General features: G+C 39.7%; 1 pseudogene; it reads right to left on the minus strand.

Annotated features, from left to right (window-relative positions):
- Nucleotides 1–16,134: 16,134 nt before the first annotated feature.
- On the minus strand, nucleotides 16,135–20,450 carry Gm51994 (annotated as a pseudogene).
- Between the last annotated feature and the right edge of the window lie 1,681 nt (nucleotides 20,451–22,131).

Below are 22,131 nucleotides of genomic sequence, written 5' to 3' on the forward strand. Positions count from 1 at the left end.
ATATCACAAGATATTGCCAATTTTCTTAATTACCTTTTCATAACTTGACAGTATGACCTTGCAGCTGAAGACACCACATGCTTGAGTCATAAAACATGGAGAAATCAGTTGATACTGACCTGTAAATGCTACCCTCAACAGCTAGCTTTCACAGTGCTGTGTAGAGGAGCTCTTTCACAAGAATTTCTCTTTTAGGAAAGATAAGTGACTTAAAAGAACAGGACAGAGAGAGAGAGAGAGGGAGAGGGAGAGAGAGAGAGAGAGAGAGAGAGAGAGAGAGAGAGAGAGAGAGATTTACTGGGATAGTTTTAGAGACAGGTTGAAGATGAAAACAAAACAAAACAAAAAGCCAGAAAATAAGAAGGAGCCAGAAGATAAGAATATATTGCCAAAGTTAATATATGAGGCCAAGCAGAAAAATTCAGTCAGAACTAGAAAGGGTGAGTATACTCGACAGTAAATCACTGAGATGACAATCTGGCAAAAAAAACTTACATTTACAGTAAGGTGCTATATATTCTAACTGCAAAGAAAAGTAGTTACTAGTTTTGGGGAAAAATTACTTTTTTCACACAGAAAAAAGAGTGTTAAAATATAGAAAAAAAAGTAGCGAGAGCTGATGGGAGACAGAAGTGTCTTCCTAGATCTACTAAGTGTACTGATTTGCAATATACATTTCCCTGAGATTTCCTTTAAAAAATAGTTAAAATTTACTCTTAAAAAAAATCTATGTACTAAGTGTCAGTTAAGCATAAAAAAATTCCCTTACATGACATACACAGAGAGATTTCATGCAGAGGAAATAGAACATATTCCACTCTCCATTGGAGAAGCTGCAAGGGGAGGGGCTACAACTGTGACAGCAGGGGTCTTCTGTCTGGAAGCACTTAGTCAGTTGTAAGTTATGCACTTGCAGCACAACTTCCCTTTCTAAAACCCCAGCAGGAACCTCATTTCATCTTCAGACTAGTTTTTACAAAAACAGCCCCTGTCCCATGTGTATAAAATAAATCATAAGATTCATTTTAGAGATAAGAGAGGGAAGGCTTAGTGTAGCTGCGTTTATTGAAAGTATTAAAATTTCATTTGATGATTTGAACCATACTCTAATATATTGAGACATGGTGACAGTTTTACTCAACTCAAACATCAGAGGAAGTAAAATTTCCCTTGGTTTAGCTAAACACAAACTCTTTGAAGGCTGAAAAATATATCATAAGAAACAGAACTTAACAGTTATTTTGTTTTAGGTGTAACTCTAAGGACATAATAACTAGACAAAGAATTTATCTCATTCTATTTTGTAGTAAAATACTTTATGTAGAAGTTTTTCAGATTTAAAATGCATCCCAGATTTTCTTGGATTAGTTCTCTCTTAATCTCAAAGTCAACAAATAACTTGTTTAGCTTGAAATAAAAGCAATACAGAAATTATTTTTAAGTTTACAGAAAAATTCTCAAGAGAAATTACTTTATGGTACAATAAATTTCTCAGTAAATTAATATATCTGATTTCTTATTTAAAAGATATTCTAAGTCATTTTATTTCACAGTGCTGAGATATATGGCTACCCTGTCTCAAGAGTATAAAGCTACTCCCTCTTCGCAGAGCAGAATTCCACAATGTCATTCATTACATACAATTCCTGTTGAGTCATGGAATATCAAGGTGAAAACTTCTATCTGAAACTAAAAACTATAAAAATGAACACATAGAAAAGTACATTTGTGAGACATAGTTTAAGACACTGTTTTGTGTTCTTTGGAATAAGCCTTAAAAATAAAAATATAGCATGAAAGTACATGAAACTTTGTGTCTCCTTCATAGCTATAATTAACAGTATAAATTAATATTTTATTTAAAAGTTAATCTTAAAAGTTAATTTACCATGCCTTTAATCTCAAACTCTAGGCATTTCTAGATAAACTAAAATTGTTTTAAGGTCTGGACACTTAATTTAAACCTTACATATGTAAACATCAAAAGAAAATACTTTAATTCTGCTACACCCTCTATAAAATAATAAGATGATTTTTTTTGGGTTTTTTTGTTTTTTGTTTTTTGGTTTTTGAGACAGGGTTTCTCTGTATAGCCGTGGCTGTCCTGGAACTCACTTTGTAGACTAGGCTGGCCTCGAACTCAGAAATCTGCCTGCCTCTGCTTCCCAAGTGCTGGGATTAAAGGCGTGCACCACCACCGCCTGGCTGGTTTCTATTTTTTTAAAGCTATTGAAACATTCAGTCTTTGCAAAAAGTACAGAGCCTGAATTCCAGGCAGTAGTCTAGACTCTTAAAATGTAAAACTCTTACCAAAAAACAATGAAAGGTTCTTTAACTGTGACTTATTATATTCCGCAGTAAAAAGAAGGTAAAGACCAAAGGTTCCCACAGAAATGTACATTTTATCTGCATCTGAAGAACTGAGTTTCTGCTACACAAAATTTACAGATAAAATGATGTTAAAACAAATGCTTCAGCTAAATCCATACGAGATAACCAAAGAAACCCTTTAGATGACTTTAAGTCTCTATCCAGCTATTAAGAAGTCAATATTAGAGCTTCCAGCAACACACATCAGCTAATGAGGAAAGTTGCAGGTATTGAGTGGAATAGAACACAGAGGGGCTAAGTGTGTTATAGGCAGCAGAATCAAAGGTGTATACATTTCTATGTCTACTCTAATGCAGATTATGCTACTATATATGAAAGATGGGTCCAGATGAAAGACATGAAACGTCAGCTGGATTTTGGTTTTGCTTTGATCTTATCTTCCCTTGAAATTCACCTATTCTTCCTTTTAAAATAAAAAGAAAAGTTTACTCTGTGACGATGACTAATGGAAATAAATATCACATGTTTTATTTTTATTTTACAGGGATTTAGAGCTAAGACATTATCTGAATCTCAGTACAAATGATTCACTTAGATCTTTCAATAGTATTGATAATATTAGGGCTTTGGGGACATTTGTATGCTTTTTCTAAATACACTTGCTTTATAAAATGAATAAAAGGCTCTAGGACCAGGGCAGAATATTATGACTGGAGTGATATATTTGTATAACAAATAGACAAGGTGTAGACTTACAATAGACAATCTTCTCAGGACTTGTTATTTCCTAGTCTGCAAGTATTCTAGAAAGGTTTAATGGAAGAGTGAGGACCAGGCCTGAATACACTTTTATCCTATGGGTTAGAGTCCTAAACTGAACAAACAAGAGTGGAACAAAATGCTAGCTAGTCACCATTATTCATCCCTTTCTGATACATGATTATATATGCTACAACCACCTGCCCCATGATGCTGTCACCTCAGCTACATCTACCCTTCTGACGGTATCTTTCCTACAATGTACCTTCCAACTGTGATCCAAAACAAAGTCTCTCTTCCTTAAGTTACTTCTGGAAGATACTGTCAAAACAATATCCTTAGGATGAAAATGGCACGTTACTGATCATTTATATACTTTTTTTCTACTTCTCATTATCTTAAAACAATATAGATTAGTAACCACTCTACTAAGTATTGTAAATAATATAGAGATAATTTAGTGTGTATGGAGCATATGTAGATTGTACACAAATACTCTATGTTTTAATATAAGAAACTTAGGTGCCTGAAGCTTATCATTTGGGATCTTAGAATCCTTTGTGGATCCTACTCTGTTCTGTTATCTCTAGAGTCCTATATAATATATGGTCCCCTACTTTTTAACAGCCTTATTTATAAATCAATAAAAATGAGCACTATGTATTGAGCAGAAGCTTGTATATTTGCTCATTATAAATTCAGATGTGGGAGCCTTGAACAGACTAGCTTGTCTTGGTTTCCATTATTTCTCGACCTGCCTAGGTTCCCTCTTCTCTTTCAGCTCTGGTAGGCTCCCAGGCTCAAACCCGGACATGAGAGCCACAGGCCAGCCCCAACACCTACCTACAGCCTTCTACCTACTGACTAGTGTTCATGGTAGTGGAAGGTGCTCTGATGCTACCAGAGGAGAAAGCACCCTGAGCCCTGCCTGAAAGAAGGCATTTGAGGAACACTTCCTCTTTAGAAATGAGTTGCTGCCACAGCATCTGGGAGAGCCATCTTGGTTCCGGGATTCCTCCAAGACTTGTCTGCAGAGGTGAGAGTGTGGACTGCAGAGGCTAACAGCTTCTGGGACAGGCAGAAGCCACAGAGCTTCTGGGGCAGACCATGTTTCAGGCTCCAGACATCCAGGCACCTTCCCTACCAGAGGAGAGGTGTCCGCCCAACTTGGGAGGGCTTTACCACAGCATCTGGAGGAGCCATCTTGGGTTCCTGGATCACGCCAAGACTACTCTGCTACACAGATTCTGGGAAAAGCCCTGTTTCGGGCCTTCATCTTCTGCCAAGAGGCAGGTCCAAACACCAGATATCTGTCCACCTTCCCTGAAAGAGGAGAGTTTGCCTGCAGAGAGTGCTCAAACCACTGAAACTCAGGAGAGAGCTAGTCCTACATGTCTGCTGATAGAGGCTAACAGAATCACAGGAGGAACAAGCTCTAACCAGAGACAACTATAACAACTAACTTCAGAGATTACCAGATGTTGAAGGGCAAATGTAAGAATCTTACTAACAGAAACCAAGACCACTCACCATCATCAGAACCCAGCACTCCCACCTCAGCCAGACCTGGGTACCCCAACACACCCGAAAAGCTAGACCCGGATTTAAAAGCATATCTCATGATGATTGTAGAGGACATCAAGAAGGACTTTGATAACTCATTTAAAGAAATACAGGAGAACACTGCTAAAGAGTTATAAGTCTTTAAAGAAAAACAGGAAAACACATCCAAACAGGTGATGGAAATGAACAAAACCATACTAGACCTAAAAAGGGAAGTAGACACAGTAAAGAAAACCCAAAGTGAGGCAACGCTGGAGATAGAAACCCTGGGAAAGAAATCTGGGACCATAGATGCTAGCAATCAGCAACAGAATACAAGACATGGAAGAGAGAATCTCAGGTGCAGAAGATTCCATAGAGAACATCAGTACAACAATCAAAGAAAATGCAAAATGCAAAAATATCGTAACTCAAAACATCCAGGAAATCCAGGACACAATGAGAAGACCAAACCTACGGATAATAGGAGTAGATGAGAATGAAGATTTTCAACTTAAAAGGCCAGCAAATATCTTCAACAAAATTATAGAAGAAAGCTTCCCAAACCTAAAGAAACAGATGCCCATGAACATACAAGAAGCCAACAGAACTCCAAATAGACTGGACCAGAAAAGAAATTCCTCCTGACACATAATAATCAGAACAACAAATGCACTAAATAAAGATAGAATATTAAAAGCAGTAAGGGAAAAAGGTCAAGTAACATATAAAGGCAGGCCTATCAGAATTAAACCAGACTTTTCACCAGAGACTATGAAAGCTAGAAGTTCCTGGATAGATGTTATACAGACACTAAGAGAAAACAAATTCCAGCCCAGGCTACTATACCCAGCCAAACTTTCAATTATCATAGATGGAGAAACCAAAGTATTCCACGACAAAGCCAAATGCACACATTATCTTTCCATGAATCCAGCCCTTAAAAGAATAATAACAGAAAAAAATTACAAGGATGGAAACCATGTCCTAGAAAACACAAGAAAATAATCCTTCAACAAACCTAAAAGAAGACAGCCACAAGAACAGAATGCTGACTCTAACAACAAAAATAATAGGAAGCAACAATTACTTTTCCTTAATATCTCTTAATACCAATGGACACAATTCCCCAATAAAAAGACATAGACTAACAGACTGGCTACCCAAACAGGACCCAACATTTTGCTGCTTACAGGAAACCCATCTCAGGGAAAAAGACAGACACTACCTTAGAGGGAAAGGCTGGAAAACAATTTTCCAAGCAAATGGTTTGAAGAAACAAGGTGGAGTAGCCATTCTAATATCAAATAAAATCGACTTCCAACCCAAAGTTATCAAAAAAGACAAGGAGGGGCACTTCATACTCATCAAAGGTAAAATCCTCCAAGAGGAACTCTCAATTCTGAATATCTATGTTCCAAATGTAAGGGCAGCCACATTCATTAAAGAGACTTTAGTAAAGCTCAAACCACACATTGCACCTCACACTAATAGTGGGAGACTTCAACATACCAGTCTCATCAACAGACAGATTGTGGAAACAGAAACTAAACAGGGACACAGTGAAACTAACAGAAGTTATGAAACAAATGGATTCATCAGATATCTACAGAATATTTTATTCTAAAACAAAAGGATATACATTCTTCTCAGCACCTCATGGTACCTTCTCCAAAATTGACCATATAATTGGTCACAAAACAGGCCTCGACAGAAACAAAAATATTGAATTTGCCCCATGCATCCTATCAGATCACCATGGACTAAGCTGATCTTCAACAACAACATAAATAATAGAAAGCCAACATTCATGTGGAAACTAAACAACATTATTCTCAATGATACCTTGGTCAAGGAAGGAATAAAGAAAGACATTAAAGACTTTTTAGAGTTTAATGAAAATGAAGCCACAACATACCCAAGCTTATGGGACACAATGAAAGCACTTCTAAGAGGGAAACTCATAGCTCTGAGTGCCTATCAAAAGAACTAGAGAGAGCACACACTAGCAGCTTGACAACATACCTAAAAGCTCTAGAACAAAAGAAAGCAACTTCACCCAAGAGGAGTAGAGGGCAGGAAATAATCAAACTCAGGGGTGAAATCAACCAATTGGAAACAAGAAGAACTATTCAAAGAATCAACCAAAGGAGGGGCTGGTTCTTTGAGAAAATCAACAAGATAAATAAACCCTTAGTCAGACTCACTAGAGGGCACAGGGACAGCATCCTAATTTACAAAATCAGGAATGAAAAGGGAGACATAACAACAGAACTTGAAGAAATCCAAAACACAATCAGATCCTTCTACAAAAGGCTATACTCAACACAACTGGAAAACCTGGATGAAATGGACAAGTTTCTAGACAGATACCAGATACCAAAGTTAAATCAGGATCAAGTTAATTATCTAAACAGTCCTATATCCCCTAAAGAAATAGAAGCAGGCATTAATAGTCTCCCAACCAAAACATGCCCAGGACTAGATAGCTTTAGTTCAGAGTTCTATCAGACCTTCAAAGAAGATTTAATTCCAGTTCTTCACAAACTATTTCACAAAATTGAAGCAGAAGGTACTCTACCCAATTCATTCTAGGAATCCACAATTACTCTGATAACTAAACCACAGAAAGACCCAACACAGATAGAGAACTTCAGACCAATTTCCCTTATGAATATTGATGCAAAAATACTCAGTAAAATTCTTGCTAACCCAATCCAAGAAAACATCAAAACAATCATCCATCCTGACCAAGTAGGTTTCATTCCAGGGATGCAGGGATGGTTTAATACATGGAAATCCATCAACGTAATCCATTATATAATAAAACTCAAAGACAAAAACCACATGATCATCTCCTTAGATGTGGAGAAAACATTTGACAAAATCCAACACCAATTCATGATAAAAGTCTTGGAAAGATCAGGAATTCAAGGCCCATATGTAAACATGATAAAATCTACAGCAAACCAATAGCCCACATCAAAGTAAATGGTGAGAAGCTGGAAGCAATCCCACTAAAATCAGGGACTAGACAAGTCTGTCCACTTTCTCTCTACCTATTCAACATTGTATTTGAAGCCCTAGCTAGAGAAATTCAACAACAAAAGATCAAGGGGATACAAATTGGAAAGCAAGAAGTCAAAATATCACTTTTTGCAGATGATATGATAGTATATATAAATGACCCTAAAAATTCCACCAGAGAACGCCTAAACTTGATAAACAGCTTCGGTGAAGTAGCTGGATATAATATTAACTCAAACAAGTCAATGGCCTTTCTCTACACAAAGGAAAAGCAGGCTGAGAGAGAAATTAGGGAAACAACACTCTTCTCAATAGTCACAAATAATATAAAATACCTTGGTGTGACTCTAAGGAAGTCAAAGATCTGTATGATAAAAACTTAAAGTCTCTGAAGAAAGAAATTAAAGAATATCTCAGGAGATGGAAAGATCTCCCATGCTCATGGATGAGCAGGATCACTATAGTAAAAATGGCTATCTTTCCAAAAGCAATCTACAGATTCAATGCAATCCCCATCAAAATTCCCACTCAATTCTTCAAGGAATTTGAAAGGGCAATCTGCAAATTCATCTGGAATAACAAAAAACTTAGGATAGCAAAAACTCTTCTCAAGGATAAAAGAACCTCTGGTGAAATCATCATGCCTGACCCAAAGCTATACTACAGAGCAATTGTGATCAAAACTGCATGATACTGATATATTGACAGACAAGTAGACCAATGGAATAGAATTGAAGACCCACAAATGAACCCACACACCTATGGTCACTTGATCTAAAACCATCCAGTGGAAAAAAGACAGCATTTTCAACAAATGGTGCTGGCACAACTTGTGGTTAACATGTAGAAGAATGCGAATTGATCCATTCCTATCTCCTTGTACTAAGGTCAAATCTAAGTGGATCAAGGAACTCCACATAAAACCAGAGACACTGAAACTTATCAGGAGAAAGTGGGGAAAAGCCTCGAAGATATGGGCACAGGGGAAAAAATTCCTGAATAGAACAGCAATGGCTTGTGCTGTAAGATCAAGATTCAACAAATGGGACCTCATAAATTTGCAAAGCTTCTGTAAGGGTAAAAGAAACTGTCAATAAGACAAAAAGGCCACCAACAGATTGGGAAAGGATCTTTACCTATCCTTAATCAGAGAGAGGACTAATATCCCATATATATAAAGAACTCAAGAAGATGGACTCCAGAAAATCAAATAACCCCATTAAAATGGGGCTCAGAGCTAAACAAAGAATTCTCACCTGAGGAATACCAAATGGCTGAGAAACACCTGAAAAATGTTCACCATCCTTAATCATCATGGAAATGCAAATCAAAACAACCCTGAGATTTCACCTCATACCAGCCAGAATGGCTAAGATAAAAAATTCAGGTTAAAGCAGATGCTGGTGAGGATGTGGAGAAAGAGGAACACTCCTCCATTGTTGGTGGGATTGCAAGCTTGTACAACCACTCTGGAAATCAATCTGGCAGTTCCTCAGAAAATTGGATATAGTACTACCTGAGGATCCCACAATACCTCTCCTGGGCATATATCCAGAAGATGTTCCAACCGGTAAGCAGGACACATGCTCAACTATGTTCATAGTAGCCTTATTTGTAATAGCCAGAAGCTGGAAAGAACCCAGATGCCCCTCAACAGAGGAATGGATTCAAAAAATGTGGTACACTTACACAATGGAATACTACACAGCTATTAAAAAGAATGAATTTATCAAATTCCTAGGAAATGGATGGACCTGGAGGGCATCATCCTGAGTGAGATAACCCAATCACAAAAGAACTCACATGATATGTACTCACAGATAAGTGGATATTAGCCCAGAAACTTAGAATACCCAAGATTCAAGATACAATTTGCAAAACACATGAAACTCAAGAAGAACGAAGACCAAAGTGTGGACACTTTGCTCCTTCTTAGAATTTGGAACAAAACACCCATGGAAGGAGTTACAGAGACAAAGATTGGAGCTGAGATGAAAGGATGGATTATCTAGACACTGCCATACCTGGGACTCCATCCCATAATCAGCCTCCAAACACTGACACCATTGCACATACTAGCAAGATTTTGCTGAAAGGACCCTGATATAGCTGTCTCTTGTGAGGCTATGCAGGGGCCTTACAAACACAGAAGTGGATGCTCACAGTCAGCTATTGGATGGATCACAGGGCCCCCAATGGAGGAGCTAGAGAAAGTACCCAAGGTTCTAAAGGGATCTGCAACCCTATAGGTGGAACAACAATATGAACTAACCAGTACCCCCCGGAGCTCGTGTCTCTAGCTGCATATGAGAAGATGGCCTAGTAGGCCATCAGTGGAAAGCGAGGTCCATTGGTCATGCAAACTTTATATGCCTTAGTACAGGGGAACGCCAGGGCCAAGAAGTGGGGGTGGGGGGAGTGGTTTATGGGAATTTTGGGGTAGCATTGGAAATGTAAATGAAGAAAATACCTAATAAAAAAAAAGAAGCACCTCCCAAAAAATAATAAAATAAACTCAGATGTGTCTGATCAACATCTCACTGGCTCTACATACAAATTTTATATATCTGCCACTTTTCAAAATAGTTCATATAAACATATTTAATTTTTTTACCAGATATTAAGAATCTTCCTGCATTACACACACTGCAAACCTCTACTGCAATTTTCTGGCCATTAACAAGATGCTGCCTGTGATTACAACACAGTGAACTGTTCTGTCCTTTGGATCAGTCTGACAAAATAACCTCTCGTTCCAGACTGAGAAGTGATAACATGCAGGCTTTCAGGCTTCCCTGTCATCCTCTTCGTTTGAACCTCCTAGTTTTCTTCATCTAAGTATTGTGGTTTTTTTTTTAACCCGTTCATAATTTTTTAATTCTTTTATTAGATATTTACTTTTTTTTTTTTACATTTCAAATGTTGTCCCCTTTCCTGGTTTCCCTTCTGAAAGCCCCCTCCCCCTCCCCCCTCCCCCTGCTCCCCAACCCACCCACACCTGCTTCCTGTCACTGGCATTCTCCTACACTAGGGTATAGAACCTTCACAGTACCAAGGGCCTCTCCTCCCACTGATGACCGACTAGGCCATCCTCTGCTACATATGTAGCTAGAGCCATGAGTCCCATCATGTGTTTTCTTTGTTTGGTGGTTTAGTCCCTGGGTACTGGTTAGTTCATATGGTTGTTCCTCCTGTGGGCTAATTGTTGTCTAAACAGGCCATAGCTTTTGGACAGACTCTCATCCAAGATTTTTTTCCTTTGATTTCTTCATCTATAACCCAAGAAAGCCACCACCCAGTAACATTTTTTGTATATTACTCCTTACTTTGTAATGTTTCTCTTTCATCATGTTCTGAATTGCTTGGGTACCATACATTTTCTACAGCTGGAGAATACATTAAAAGTGTTATTGTAGAATGTCTTCTGCCTCGTGTATTTCCAGGTTCTTAGTGTCTTCTTTAAGTAACTGAAATTAAGGAGTACACAGACTGCACAGTATCAAGGAGACTTTATTTTTTTTTAAAGCAGTAGAATGGAGGAGCATATGAATGACTTTGAAGGGAGAAAAGGGAAGGGGAACTGATACAACTACATTATTCAATATAAGCACAATATAGACAATATAATTTCATTTAAAGTAGTAACGTGGATCAGATATACTCTAGATAATATATAGAACACATGAATGCGAAGGTACTCAAGGGCCCCAGGTTACTACCTGGGCCTTTATATTATGGTGGTCAAGAGGAGGAGCTGGATTGGAAAGTACTATAGAATGTGTGATTATCTGGGAAGCCACAGTACTTTGGAATGAATGGGTACTCAATAGGTGTTTGTGGCATAGCAAGTGGGAACAGAGCCACACGGAAGTGAAGAAATTACTGAATCAAGAAGTGTTCCTCCACACAACCTATATGCAGCAGAGTTTGTCTCACACAGAACAGTAGATTCTTTCAGGTTATAGCAATATGCTGCACTCCAACTAAAAAAAGACAAAGTATTTATTCAGCATAAAGTGTGTGGTCAGAAACTAGAGATTCACTTCCTGGATATATTCACCAGTATGTAAAAAGATAACAGAAGCTTGATTCCTCACTTCAGAGAAGAGACTTACAAATTTTAAAAAATTTGGAAGGAACTTAATGACACTGGATTGGAATTGGTATTAAGTTTTAAGTTAGCCAGAATTTACCATAACAAAATACCACACACTGGCTTGTTTCAACATTGGAAATTTATTTTTATATTTTTTGGAGTCTTGATGACAAGTCCAAGGTGTCTGCAAATTTGTTTTCTTCCCAGGGTTACCTTCTCTTGCAGAAGACTCTCTTGTCACTGTGACATTTCTTAGTATTATTCTGTGCATGCTGCTCCTTGGGACCTTAGAGAATCTAAACTTCTTTTTCATTATAAAAACACCATCAACTTTGGATTAAGGGGTACCACAGTGGCCTGTCCTTAACTTATTAACCAGTTTAAATGTCTTATGTCCAAATATAGCACATTCAGTGGTGTTAGAAATTAGAATGTCAACAAATAAATTTTCAGGAGCACAATGAAGACCTTTTGTAATAAGTAAGTATTAATCTATTAACTAATTATTAACTGCAATTAGCTTAAAGAAAGAACTTGGGTTTGTTTGGAGAAGTCAGCCACACATGCTTTATTTCATTATTTAATGAGTAAAGATAACTTATCATCATGATAAACTAAGTTGTATTTGCCTTATAACATTTCCTAACATCTCTCTATTCTAGAGAATAAAACAGCTGAACTTACATTTGATTTTATCAATACAATTGAATTATGAAAAATTTCAATAACTTATTCAACAGTAAAGAAAATTATAAAAATAAATCATATTCTGTTGCCAAAAATTCTACTTTGCTATTACGTATTTGGTTGCTTTGGGGTGCTTATAAATAATATGATTTGTGACCTGACTTAAAAATCTTTTCAGCCAAGAAGTCCCAAACATTCAAGGTGCCACTTCTTGATTATAGGCTTAAATATTTTGAGACCCAGTGAATAAAGAAAATAGTTAAAGTAACAGATTATAAAACTAAATGAATAATGGGGACTCTAGTGGGGCAAGATATATGGGCAGATATAGCTCAAGACATGGGATTTTAAGTTTATAGAAAAAGTCGACATTAACACAGACTTCCTAGTCAGTTAATAAACTGATTTCTTCTTTTAATAAGTATGTATAAAATATTAGAGTTACATTAGTCTGGACAAGGAGACATAGTGAAAACATAACTATTGACATCTTACATATTTAAACTGCTGACTTCAAAAATATTATAATTGCGTAGCTGGGTGAGTTGGTATACTGTAATCATAACAGATAGAGACAGAACTGGTGTGAGTTCAAGAAAAGAACAGGCTACATGATCTACTGTCTCAAAAAATAAACCAACCAATCAAACAAAAACAAAACAAAACAAAACCAAAAACTACTTCCACCCCCAAAATTATCTGTTTTACAAATATCTAACTCATAAGTCTATGTTTTCCTTGTCTGTGTAATGACAACTTCACATAAGTCATTATTTCTATAAGTCATTTTGCATTTATTGTGAACAATTATTTTACTTTTACATATGTTTCAAATTTTAAATTGCTATATTTTCAAATGATATGAGAAGTTTCTGCTTTCTGATGATCCATGGAGATTATACACACTTTCTTTTATTGCTACCATCCTTCATGGCATCTATTAAAGGATTTATAGTATAGAGAAAATTGAATAAGGAATAGAAATGACATTTTCATTTCTTTAGGAAATAAAATCACAATCATTGTTAAAGTTCATTCTTTCCAAGCCTATCGGTAAAAAACTTCAGGTAACACCATCAGAACCATGTCCTGTGGGATTTTTATTGCTATCTACCTAATCGACAGGAGAAAACTAATGGGTTTCTGGGAAGGATTTATGTACAGCATCAACTACTTTAAGAAGCACAATACAATTTTCAAGACTTTTATAGAATAATGTCATTTTGGAATGTGACATGCCACTTGGGGTAAAAGACTTCAAATGTAAGTATTCATAAAAAATAAGAGTATTGATTCACCCAGCAGCCAGTCTACTACCTCATAATTGCATTGTATGAAAACCATGGCATTAAATATTTCTGGCCTCTCATACTAATCTACAGCTATAAAAATAGTGGGAATTTAAAACCTCTTATATTTTTAATCTTTTTGGAATGCTGTGATTGATCATTTTCTTTGTGGGACAAATACATTGAAGGCTACAATAATTTTAGTCAATAACAGTCTACTTGGGAAAATATGAAACTTCTAGGCTAATTTTAAATGTATGTGATTTACCCCAATAAATTAGTTCTTATATTTTGTACTTTTGAATCTAACCTAGGACATTTTAGCACTTTAAGAAAATGTGCCCCCAAAGAACAAGTAAAATGAAGCACTGTATTTCCTTAGTTGTTCCTTGTATTCCAAAACTTCTAAAATTGAATTATATTACTTAAGAAACTGATCTGTCTAGATCTCCTATCTAGTCGGACCAATACAAATGCTGATCCATGTCCTTCAAGTAACTACCTAAAACTTTCCACAATATTTTGGGGTGTGTAATTTGAGGTTAAATATGTAAAACAAACATAAACATAGTTGTACTTATTTCGTTAAATTTTATATTCGTAAAATATTTAGCTCAGTGACATGGCAATCTAGCAAGGGATCGAGTTCAAAGACCTACTAGGTCTGTGTTATCTGACTGGAATACAGACACACCCTTAGTGCATACCTTTAATCTTCTTGAACAATGCAGAGAAGGTTAGTTTATAGAAAGAAGCAGCCAGGTTTGAAAGTGTCTAAGTGTGGAGTAGACAAAGTGATCAATTGAAGAAAGACGTCATGACAGCATGAATCAGATGATAGGATGTTATTAAACGCGTTCTCACGCCCGGCCAGGAAGAACACAGCAAACCAGAATCTTCTGCGGCAAAACTTTATTGCTTACATCTTCAGGAGCAAGAGTGTAAGAAGCAAGAGAGAGAGAAAACGAAACCCCGTCCCTATTAAGGAGAATTATCCTTCGCCTAGGACGTGTCACTCCCTGATTGGCTGCAGCCCATCGGCCGAGTTGACGTCACGGGGAAGGCAGAGCACATGGAGTGGAGAACCACCCTCGGCACATGCGCAGATTATTTGTTTACCACTTAGAACACAGCTGTCAGCGCCATCTTGTAACGGCGAATGTGGGCGCGGCTCCCAACATCTCCCCCTTTCCTTTTAATAAGAGCAAATAGGCCACCCATATTAATGAGAGTGGAGATAGAGGTCAAATCCCCAGTGTGTAGGTAAAGGAGCCATGTACAGGATTAGCTCTTAGGCTCACAGGCTTTTACCCAGAGCAACCCTGACCTGCTCCTGTGTCGTTTTGCCTGGAGAGAAGGACACTTGGACACTCAACCTTCTTGAAAGATGACATGTCTCCCTAGAATAGGCTCATATATGCCGCAGAGCCTTTCTACTGCAGTGCTTAGCCGTGCAACTCTCTCGGGCTGCTGAAGCACACTCACTCTATCCCGTGCAATGAGACTAGCCTCATGGGATATAAGAGCTGAGTGGCCAGCGACCTATTGCCTAAGCATAGATATATCAGGGGAAGCTCCATGTTCTAGTCCTGCAAGCGCCTGGGCAATAACCACCTTGTCTCTCCTAGTTTGGGCCTTAAGCTTACAGACCAATCAAAGAAGCAACACTAATCCACAGCAAAGTGTATCTCCAAATAATATCAATCCCACCCATTCTTTAAAGAAAGAAAATGCTGAGGAGATCCAATTGGGTAATCCTTTGGTCAGGGACAGGTCCAAGCGCGTGGAGTTGACCTGAAGTCTCAATTCCCGAAGGATCTGTTCAAATTCAGCCGTCCAATTCTGTAACATATACTGAAAAAGACTTTTTGACAAATTAGCTGCCCTAGTAAATTTAACATACTGAATGGAAATAACACACAATCCCGGAAACTTTTGTTCACATCCCAGCTGAGTTATTTGTCATAATACATCTAGTTGTATCTGGACAAGATCTATGAGTTGATTAACCAGCATGAGACCTCCCTGTATCTTGACATTAGCTGAGGCCTGTTTATCTATGACTGTAGTCACTGAGGCTGACAAAGTGTTAATGGTGTCAGTCGTCTGGACCTGTCCAGACAGAGCCAAGGCTGTCTGAATTAAGGCTAAACCCAGTTCCTAGTTAGTGGTAAAAAAGCAAGGGAATACTTGAGCATTATACATCACCGTCATTAGGAGTGGAAATGTCGACATTCTCCCCCAACGCTGCTCTCTCTTTGTTATTGACGCCCTGGACATCACCAAGATGAGGGACATCAGTATTCCCTTGGTCAGTCTGGATTTTTCGGGTGAGTCTTTCTGGTATCCAAAATGGGTTGTCTTCATTCTGTGGGAAAACACAGACAGCTCCCCTGGATCTTATCAAGATAGGATCCGGGCCATACCATTTATTATCAAGGACATTTTTCCATTTAACCATCTCATTGGGCCTATCTGGCTCTGTACAATGACGTTCAGCCGCAGTATGGCCATGAGCATCAATATTTAAAAAATTGAGTGTAAAGAGTGCCATAGACACAGACACTCTTGGTGCTCGGGGTACAGTCTCCTCAAAAGTTCCCCTCTTCTGTTTTATAAGATAGGCTTTGAGGGTGCGATGCACACGCTCAACAATACCCTGTCCTTGAGGGTTGTATGGAAGTCCAGTCAGGTGGGTTACGTCCATCTGACGGCAGAACTGCTGGAATTTTTGAGATGTATAAGCTGGTCCATTATCAGTCTTAAGGAGTTTGGGTTTCCCCCAAGCACTCCATGCCTCAAGACAATGTTGAATCACATGTGAGGCTTTTTCTCCGGTTAACGGAGAAGCAAACATGATGCCAGAACATGTGTCAATGGACACATGGAGATATTGAAGTTTTCCAAAGGAAGAAACATGTGTAACATCCATTTGCCAGACCTGTAGAGGTCGAATACCACGTGGGTTAATTCCCACATGAGGAACTGGCAAGAACTCACAGCAGCTTTGACATTGAGTAACAATGTCACGGGCTTCTTTTCTTGTCAGGGAGAAACGACTGCGTAATGTTTCAGCCGTCACATGAAAATTGTTATGAAAATTTCTTGCAGCCTCTACCGGGGATGATAGGGCAGCAGCCACCACTTTAGTGGCCTTATCTGCCAAATCATTTCCCAGAGCCATGGGGCCAGGTAGGCCTGAATGGGCTCTAACATGAGTAATATAAACAGGAGATCTTCTAGATAACAAAACTAATTGTATCTGCTGAAAAATATTGGCAACTCTACTGGAAGGCTTAATCACTCCAGCCACTTCTAAAAGATTTACTGCATTAACCACATAACAGGAATCTGACACAATATTAAGGGGTTCTAAAAAGGTTTTTAAAACTTCTAAGACCACTAAACATTCTACCACTTGAGGTGAAATTTCATTATACTGTTTGGATACCACTTTACCATTAGCCACATAGGCACCTATGCCAGTTTTTGATCCATCAGTATATACCACAATCCCATTTTTAAGTGGGTTTCTTACTGTTATTTGTGGAAACACAACAGATTGATTTTGGGCAAACTGTAAGATTGGATGCTTTGGATAATGGTTATCTATTTTTCCTGAAAAGGAGGTAACTAAAACTGCCCAATCATTAGATGTGGCTGCCAAGGTTTGAACCTGTGCAGCGGTATAAGGTACAATTAAAAGATATGGACTTCGCCCAAAGTGGGTGATTGCTGCTTTTAGACCTTTAAGGGCAAGCTGTGCAATTGCATCAGGATACCAATCTATTATTTTAGCTGGGGATACGTTTGGATGGATCCATAACAATGGCCCATTCTGCCACAAAACTGCAGTTGGCAATTGTGCTGTCTTAAAGACACACAAACTGAAAGGCTGCGAATCCTCAATACGTTGTAATTGTGCATTTTGTAAGGCATTTTCCACTTTTTGTAAGGCCTGGTTAGCAGCTAGAGTAAGAGTCCTAGGGGAGGAGATATGAGGATCTCCTTCTAAAATACCAAACAAAGGCCTTAACTCAGCGGAAGGAATCTTTAAAAAAGGTCTGAGCCAATTAATATCTCTCAACAGCTTTTGAAAATCATTTAAGGTATGGAGGTGATCTCTTCTTATCTCTACCTTTTGGGGCACAATCTTATCTGGGGACACCACAGAGCCCAAGAATTGTCCTGTATCAGAAATTTGGACCTTTTCTGTGGCTATCTGTAAACCCCACTGACTTAAAGTTTTAAGTAGAAAAGGATATGCCTTTTGTAGCATGGTAAGGTCTTTATGGCACAGGAGGATGTCATCCATGTAAAGGAGCAAAATTAAAGAGGGGAATTGTTCCCTCACTGGCAAAAGAGCTTCTTGCACATAAAGTTGGCACATTGTAGGACTATTGGACATTCCCTGTGGTAAGACCTTCCATTGATACCTCTTATCAGGTTCCATGTGATTAATAGAGGGGATGGTAAAGGCAAATCTGGGCCTATCCCTTGGACACAAAGGTATAGAAAAGAAACAATCTTTAATATCTATAATAATTAAATTCCAGCCACGTGGTAAGGCGGAAAGTACAGGGAGACCCCTCTGTACTGGGCCAAATAAGTTCATTTGCTCATTAATGGCTCTGAGGTCATGGAGCAGTCTCCACTTTCCTGACTTTTTCTTAATTACAAAAATTGGAGTATTCCAAGGTGAGGTAGATGGCTCAATATGGCCTAGTTTTAATTGTTCCTCTACCAGTTGAATCACAGCTTCCAGTTTTTCAGAGGATAGGGGCCATTGAGGAACCCACACTGGATTCCCCGTTTTCCATGGTATGGGCCGTGCTGCCCCAATGGCCGCTATGGAAAACCCAGACCCTGTCTGTCTTGGTTTCCATTAGGTGAGATGGGCTCTATCCTTCCCTGTTCTTGATGTCCTAACCCTTTTCCTTCTTTATAACCCATCTTTGCCATGATATTTTTTGCTTTAGTTGAATACCCTCCCGATGGGGCGTTTTCATTGGACAAAATAAGGCCCAAATGCTGCATAATATCCCTTCCCCAGAGGTTAACCGGGAGTGGGAGCACATAAGGTATGAATTTCCCTTGCTGTCCTTCAGAGGATTCCCACGTCAAGGCAACGGAGCTTATAGTGGGACATGATTGATATCCTAGGCCCTGTAATGAATGAGATGACTCTGTGGTGGGCCATGCTTTGGGCCACCAATGTGTAGAGATTATACTTTTATCTGCTCCGGTATCAAGGATGCCTTCAAACTCTTTTCCGTTAATCTTAAGGCAGAGCTTAGGTCTATTATTCAAAGATACAACCAAATAGGCAGAATCATTTCCTGAGGAGCCCATCTTCTTTATCTCAGGTCCTGCAGATTTTTCCCTGGTATTATCAGGGAGGAGCAGCAGCTGAGCTATCCTATCTCCTTTACTAATAGAAAAAACGCCTTTAGGGCTTGAGCACAGGACCTGTATTTCAGGGGAATGTTGACAATCCATAACTCCAGGGTGGACTACTAAGCCCTGTAAGGTGAGTGAACCCCGGCCGAGAATAAGGCCCATGGTTCCCGGGGGCAAGGATGGTATAGGCTCCACTGGCACCGGCTGAATACTCATTTGAGGCATTAATAGGAAGTCGGAGGCGGCACGCAGGTCCACCCTTGTGGGTCTTCCTGGGTCGCCTCTCTGACTGCTTCCTGGGTCCTGACAAACCGGTTCCCATATCTTTGAGGGCCCTGGGACCGAGGGCCCGATGACCCGTTTTTTGGCACATCAGTTGATTGACTATCAGGTGGGGGAAGGATTCTGCCCTTTATATCCCTCACAGAGCGACACTGGTCAGCTCTATGATAACCCTTGCCACACTTAGAGCAAAGAGTGAGAGTCCCTCCCTGTTTATCTGGAGCTCTGCAATCTTTCTTAAAATGCCCAGGCTTTCCGCAATTAAAACATGTCCTCTGATCATTTCTGCTCATGGAGCGGTTCTGAGATTGGAGGATGGCGGCCGCTAAGCCTGCATTGGTGAGAGGTCCCCCAAGCTCTCGACAGACCCTGAGCCAGTCTTGTAAGCCTTTGTTCTTTCTTGGGGCTATGGCCGCTCGGCACTCCTTTGTGGCTTGCTCATAGATTAGCTGTTCTACCAGAGGCGCGGCTTGCTCTGAATCTCCAAAAATACGCTCTGCTGCCTCTGTCATTCTGGCCACAAAATCTGAGAAGGACTCCTGAGGTCCCTGGACAACTTTTGTTAATTGACCAGTGGTTTCACCTGCTCGGGAGAGCGCCTTCCAGGCCCTAATAGCCGTGGAGGAAACTTGGGCATAAGCTCCCCAATGGTAGTTTGTTTGATCAGCAGAATAAGCTCCCTGACCCGTTAACAAGTCAAAAGTCCAATCTCTCTGCTCTGGAGTCAAAGCAGCTGCGTTTGCTCGGGCCTGCGCTTGTGCAGTTTCATGCCAAAGAGCTCTCCATTCCATATATTTGCCCATACTAGGGAGAGCGGCTTTTACAACCGTTTGCCAGTCGGCAGGAGTTAGTGCCATGCCGGCAAGCCTGTCTAACTGCACCAAGGTAAAATTAGCATTGGTTCCATATTTACGGACCGACTCGGCAAGTTCTTTAATTTGTAAGTATTCTACCGGAGCGTGGACACGCCCACCCTCGGCTCCTTCAAAGACCGGAAATGCCTGTTGTATTTTCCTTTGTTCCTCTCTGGGAATGAATGAGTCTGCGCACTGCCTCTCTGCGCACTGCCTCTCTGCGCAGGGCTGACGCACTACGCAGGGCGGGGGCTCCGCATAGGGCGGACCTTGAAGCCGACTGCCCTGAGGCCAATCAGCAAACTGGCCTTCGCCAGCCGCTTTTGGCTTCCTTAACTGATTAGCTAGCACTTTACCTGGCTGGTACCCTTTTTTCTCATAATGAGCTGCTTCTTCCTCCCAGTCTGTTTCCTCAGAGGAGAATTCTTCATCTGCTTCAGAGCTACTAAGAGCTGGCTTCCTGAGCTCATCTAGTGACGAGTATCTCCTAGAGACCTCCGCTAATCGATCTTTTTTCTTTTCTTTTTTCTTTTCCTTCCTTCTAATCTCTCTCCAGGTATTCTTACCTGACCTAAACTTTTCCTCGGGTTCAAGACCCTTGGAAAGGCCTGTATACTTATTTTGTGTACCATATTTTCTCTTTGCTCCTACTCTCTCTCCCCGCTTTACTTCTGATAGATTGCCCTGAATTTCATCCAGAATCCGCCCTGCCTTAACCACTTGATAACATGTGAAAAGGAACAAAAGGGCTTCTAACATTAGAAAAAATTCAAGGCCAAACATTTTCCACTTTACTTCTGATAGACTGTCTTGAATTTCCTTAGAAAGTTCAAGACCAGACTTACCTCGTAAAGCTGTACTCACTGGTACTCTCGTTCCCCAGCTGAAAAGTTCTGAATTCATACAGTTGAATCCTTCTTAACAGTCTGCTTTACGGGAACCTTTATTACCGCGACCCGCAGTTCTGGTTCTGGAATGAGGGATCTTCCTTGCGCCAGTCCCGAGTTTTTTCTCGTCCCGGAATTCGGCACCAATTGTTATAAAACGCGTTCTCACGCCCGGCCAGGAAGAACACAGCAAACCAGAATCTTCTGCGGCAAAACTTTATTGCTTACATCTTCAGGAGCAAGAGTGTAAGAAGCAAGAGAGAGAGAAAACGAAACCCCGTCCCTATTAAGGAGAATTATCCTTCGCCTAGGACGTGTCACTCCCTGATTGGCTGCAGCCCATCGACCGAGTTGACGTCACGGGGAAGGCAGAGCACATGGAGTGGAGAACCACCCTCGGCACATGCGCAGATTATTTGTTTACCACTTAGAACACAGCTGTCAGCGCCATCTTGTAACGGCGAATGTGGGCGCGGCTCCCAACAATAGGATACACCCAACTCAGGCAAGAACATCATAGGAAAGAGGTGAGTTAAGAACAGAAGAAAGAGAGGAGAGAGAGAGAGAGAGAGAGAGAGAGAGAGAGAGAGAGAGAGAGAACAAAGAGAGATCCAAAGCCAGTCAGAGTTCAGGGAGAATTAGAAGGGGTGAGTGTATCCAGCAGTGAGCCTCTGAGATGACAATTTCTGATGGAAAATAAAAGTTATACTTACATCTCTTCAATTCTTTTTTCTTTTTTCTTTTGAATCATGGATGTCACCTTTTGGTAGCTGCATAGGAATCACGTTCAGGAATGAACATTTCTTAAGCTGTGTACATTAGAAAATAGCTTTATTCAATCACTATGGTGTTTGAATAATAACTTGCCAGGTGGAAATTTCTCCTTGATTCTCTGAGGAAAATATTCAGCCAAGATATATATACAACTTAACAGAGGTATATTTAGCCAAGCCTGTCAAATAAAACACTCCAGAGAC

This window comes from Mus musculus, chromosome 12 (assembly GCF_000001635.26).
Source record: "Mus musculus strain C57BL/6J chromosome 12, GRCm38.p6 C57BL/6J".
In the NCBI taxonomy this organism is placed as follows: Eukaryota; Metazoa; Chordata; class Mammalia; order Rodentia; family Muridae; genus Mus; species Mus musculus.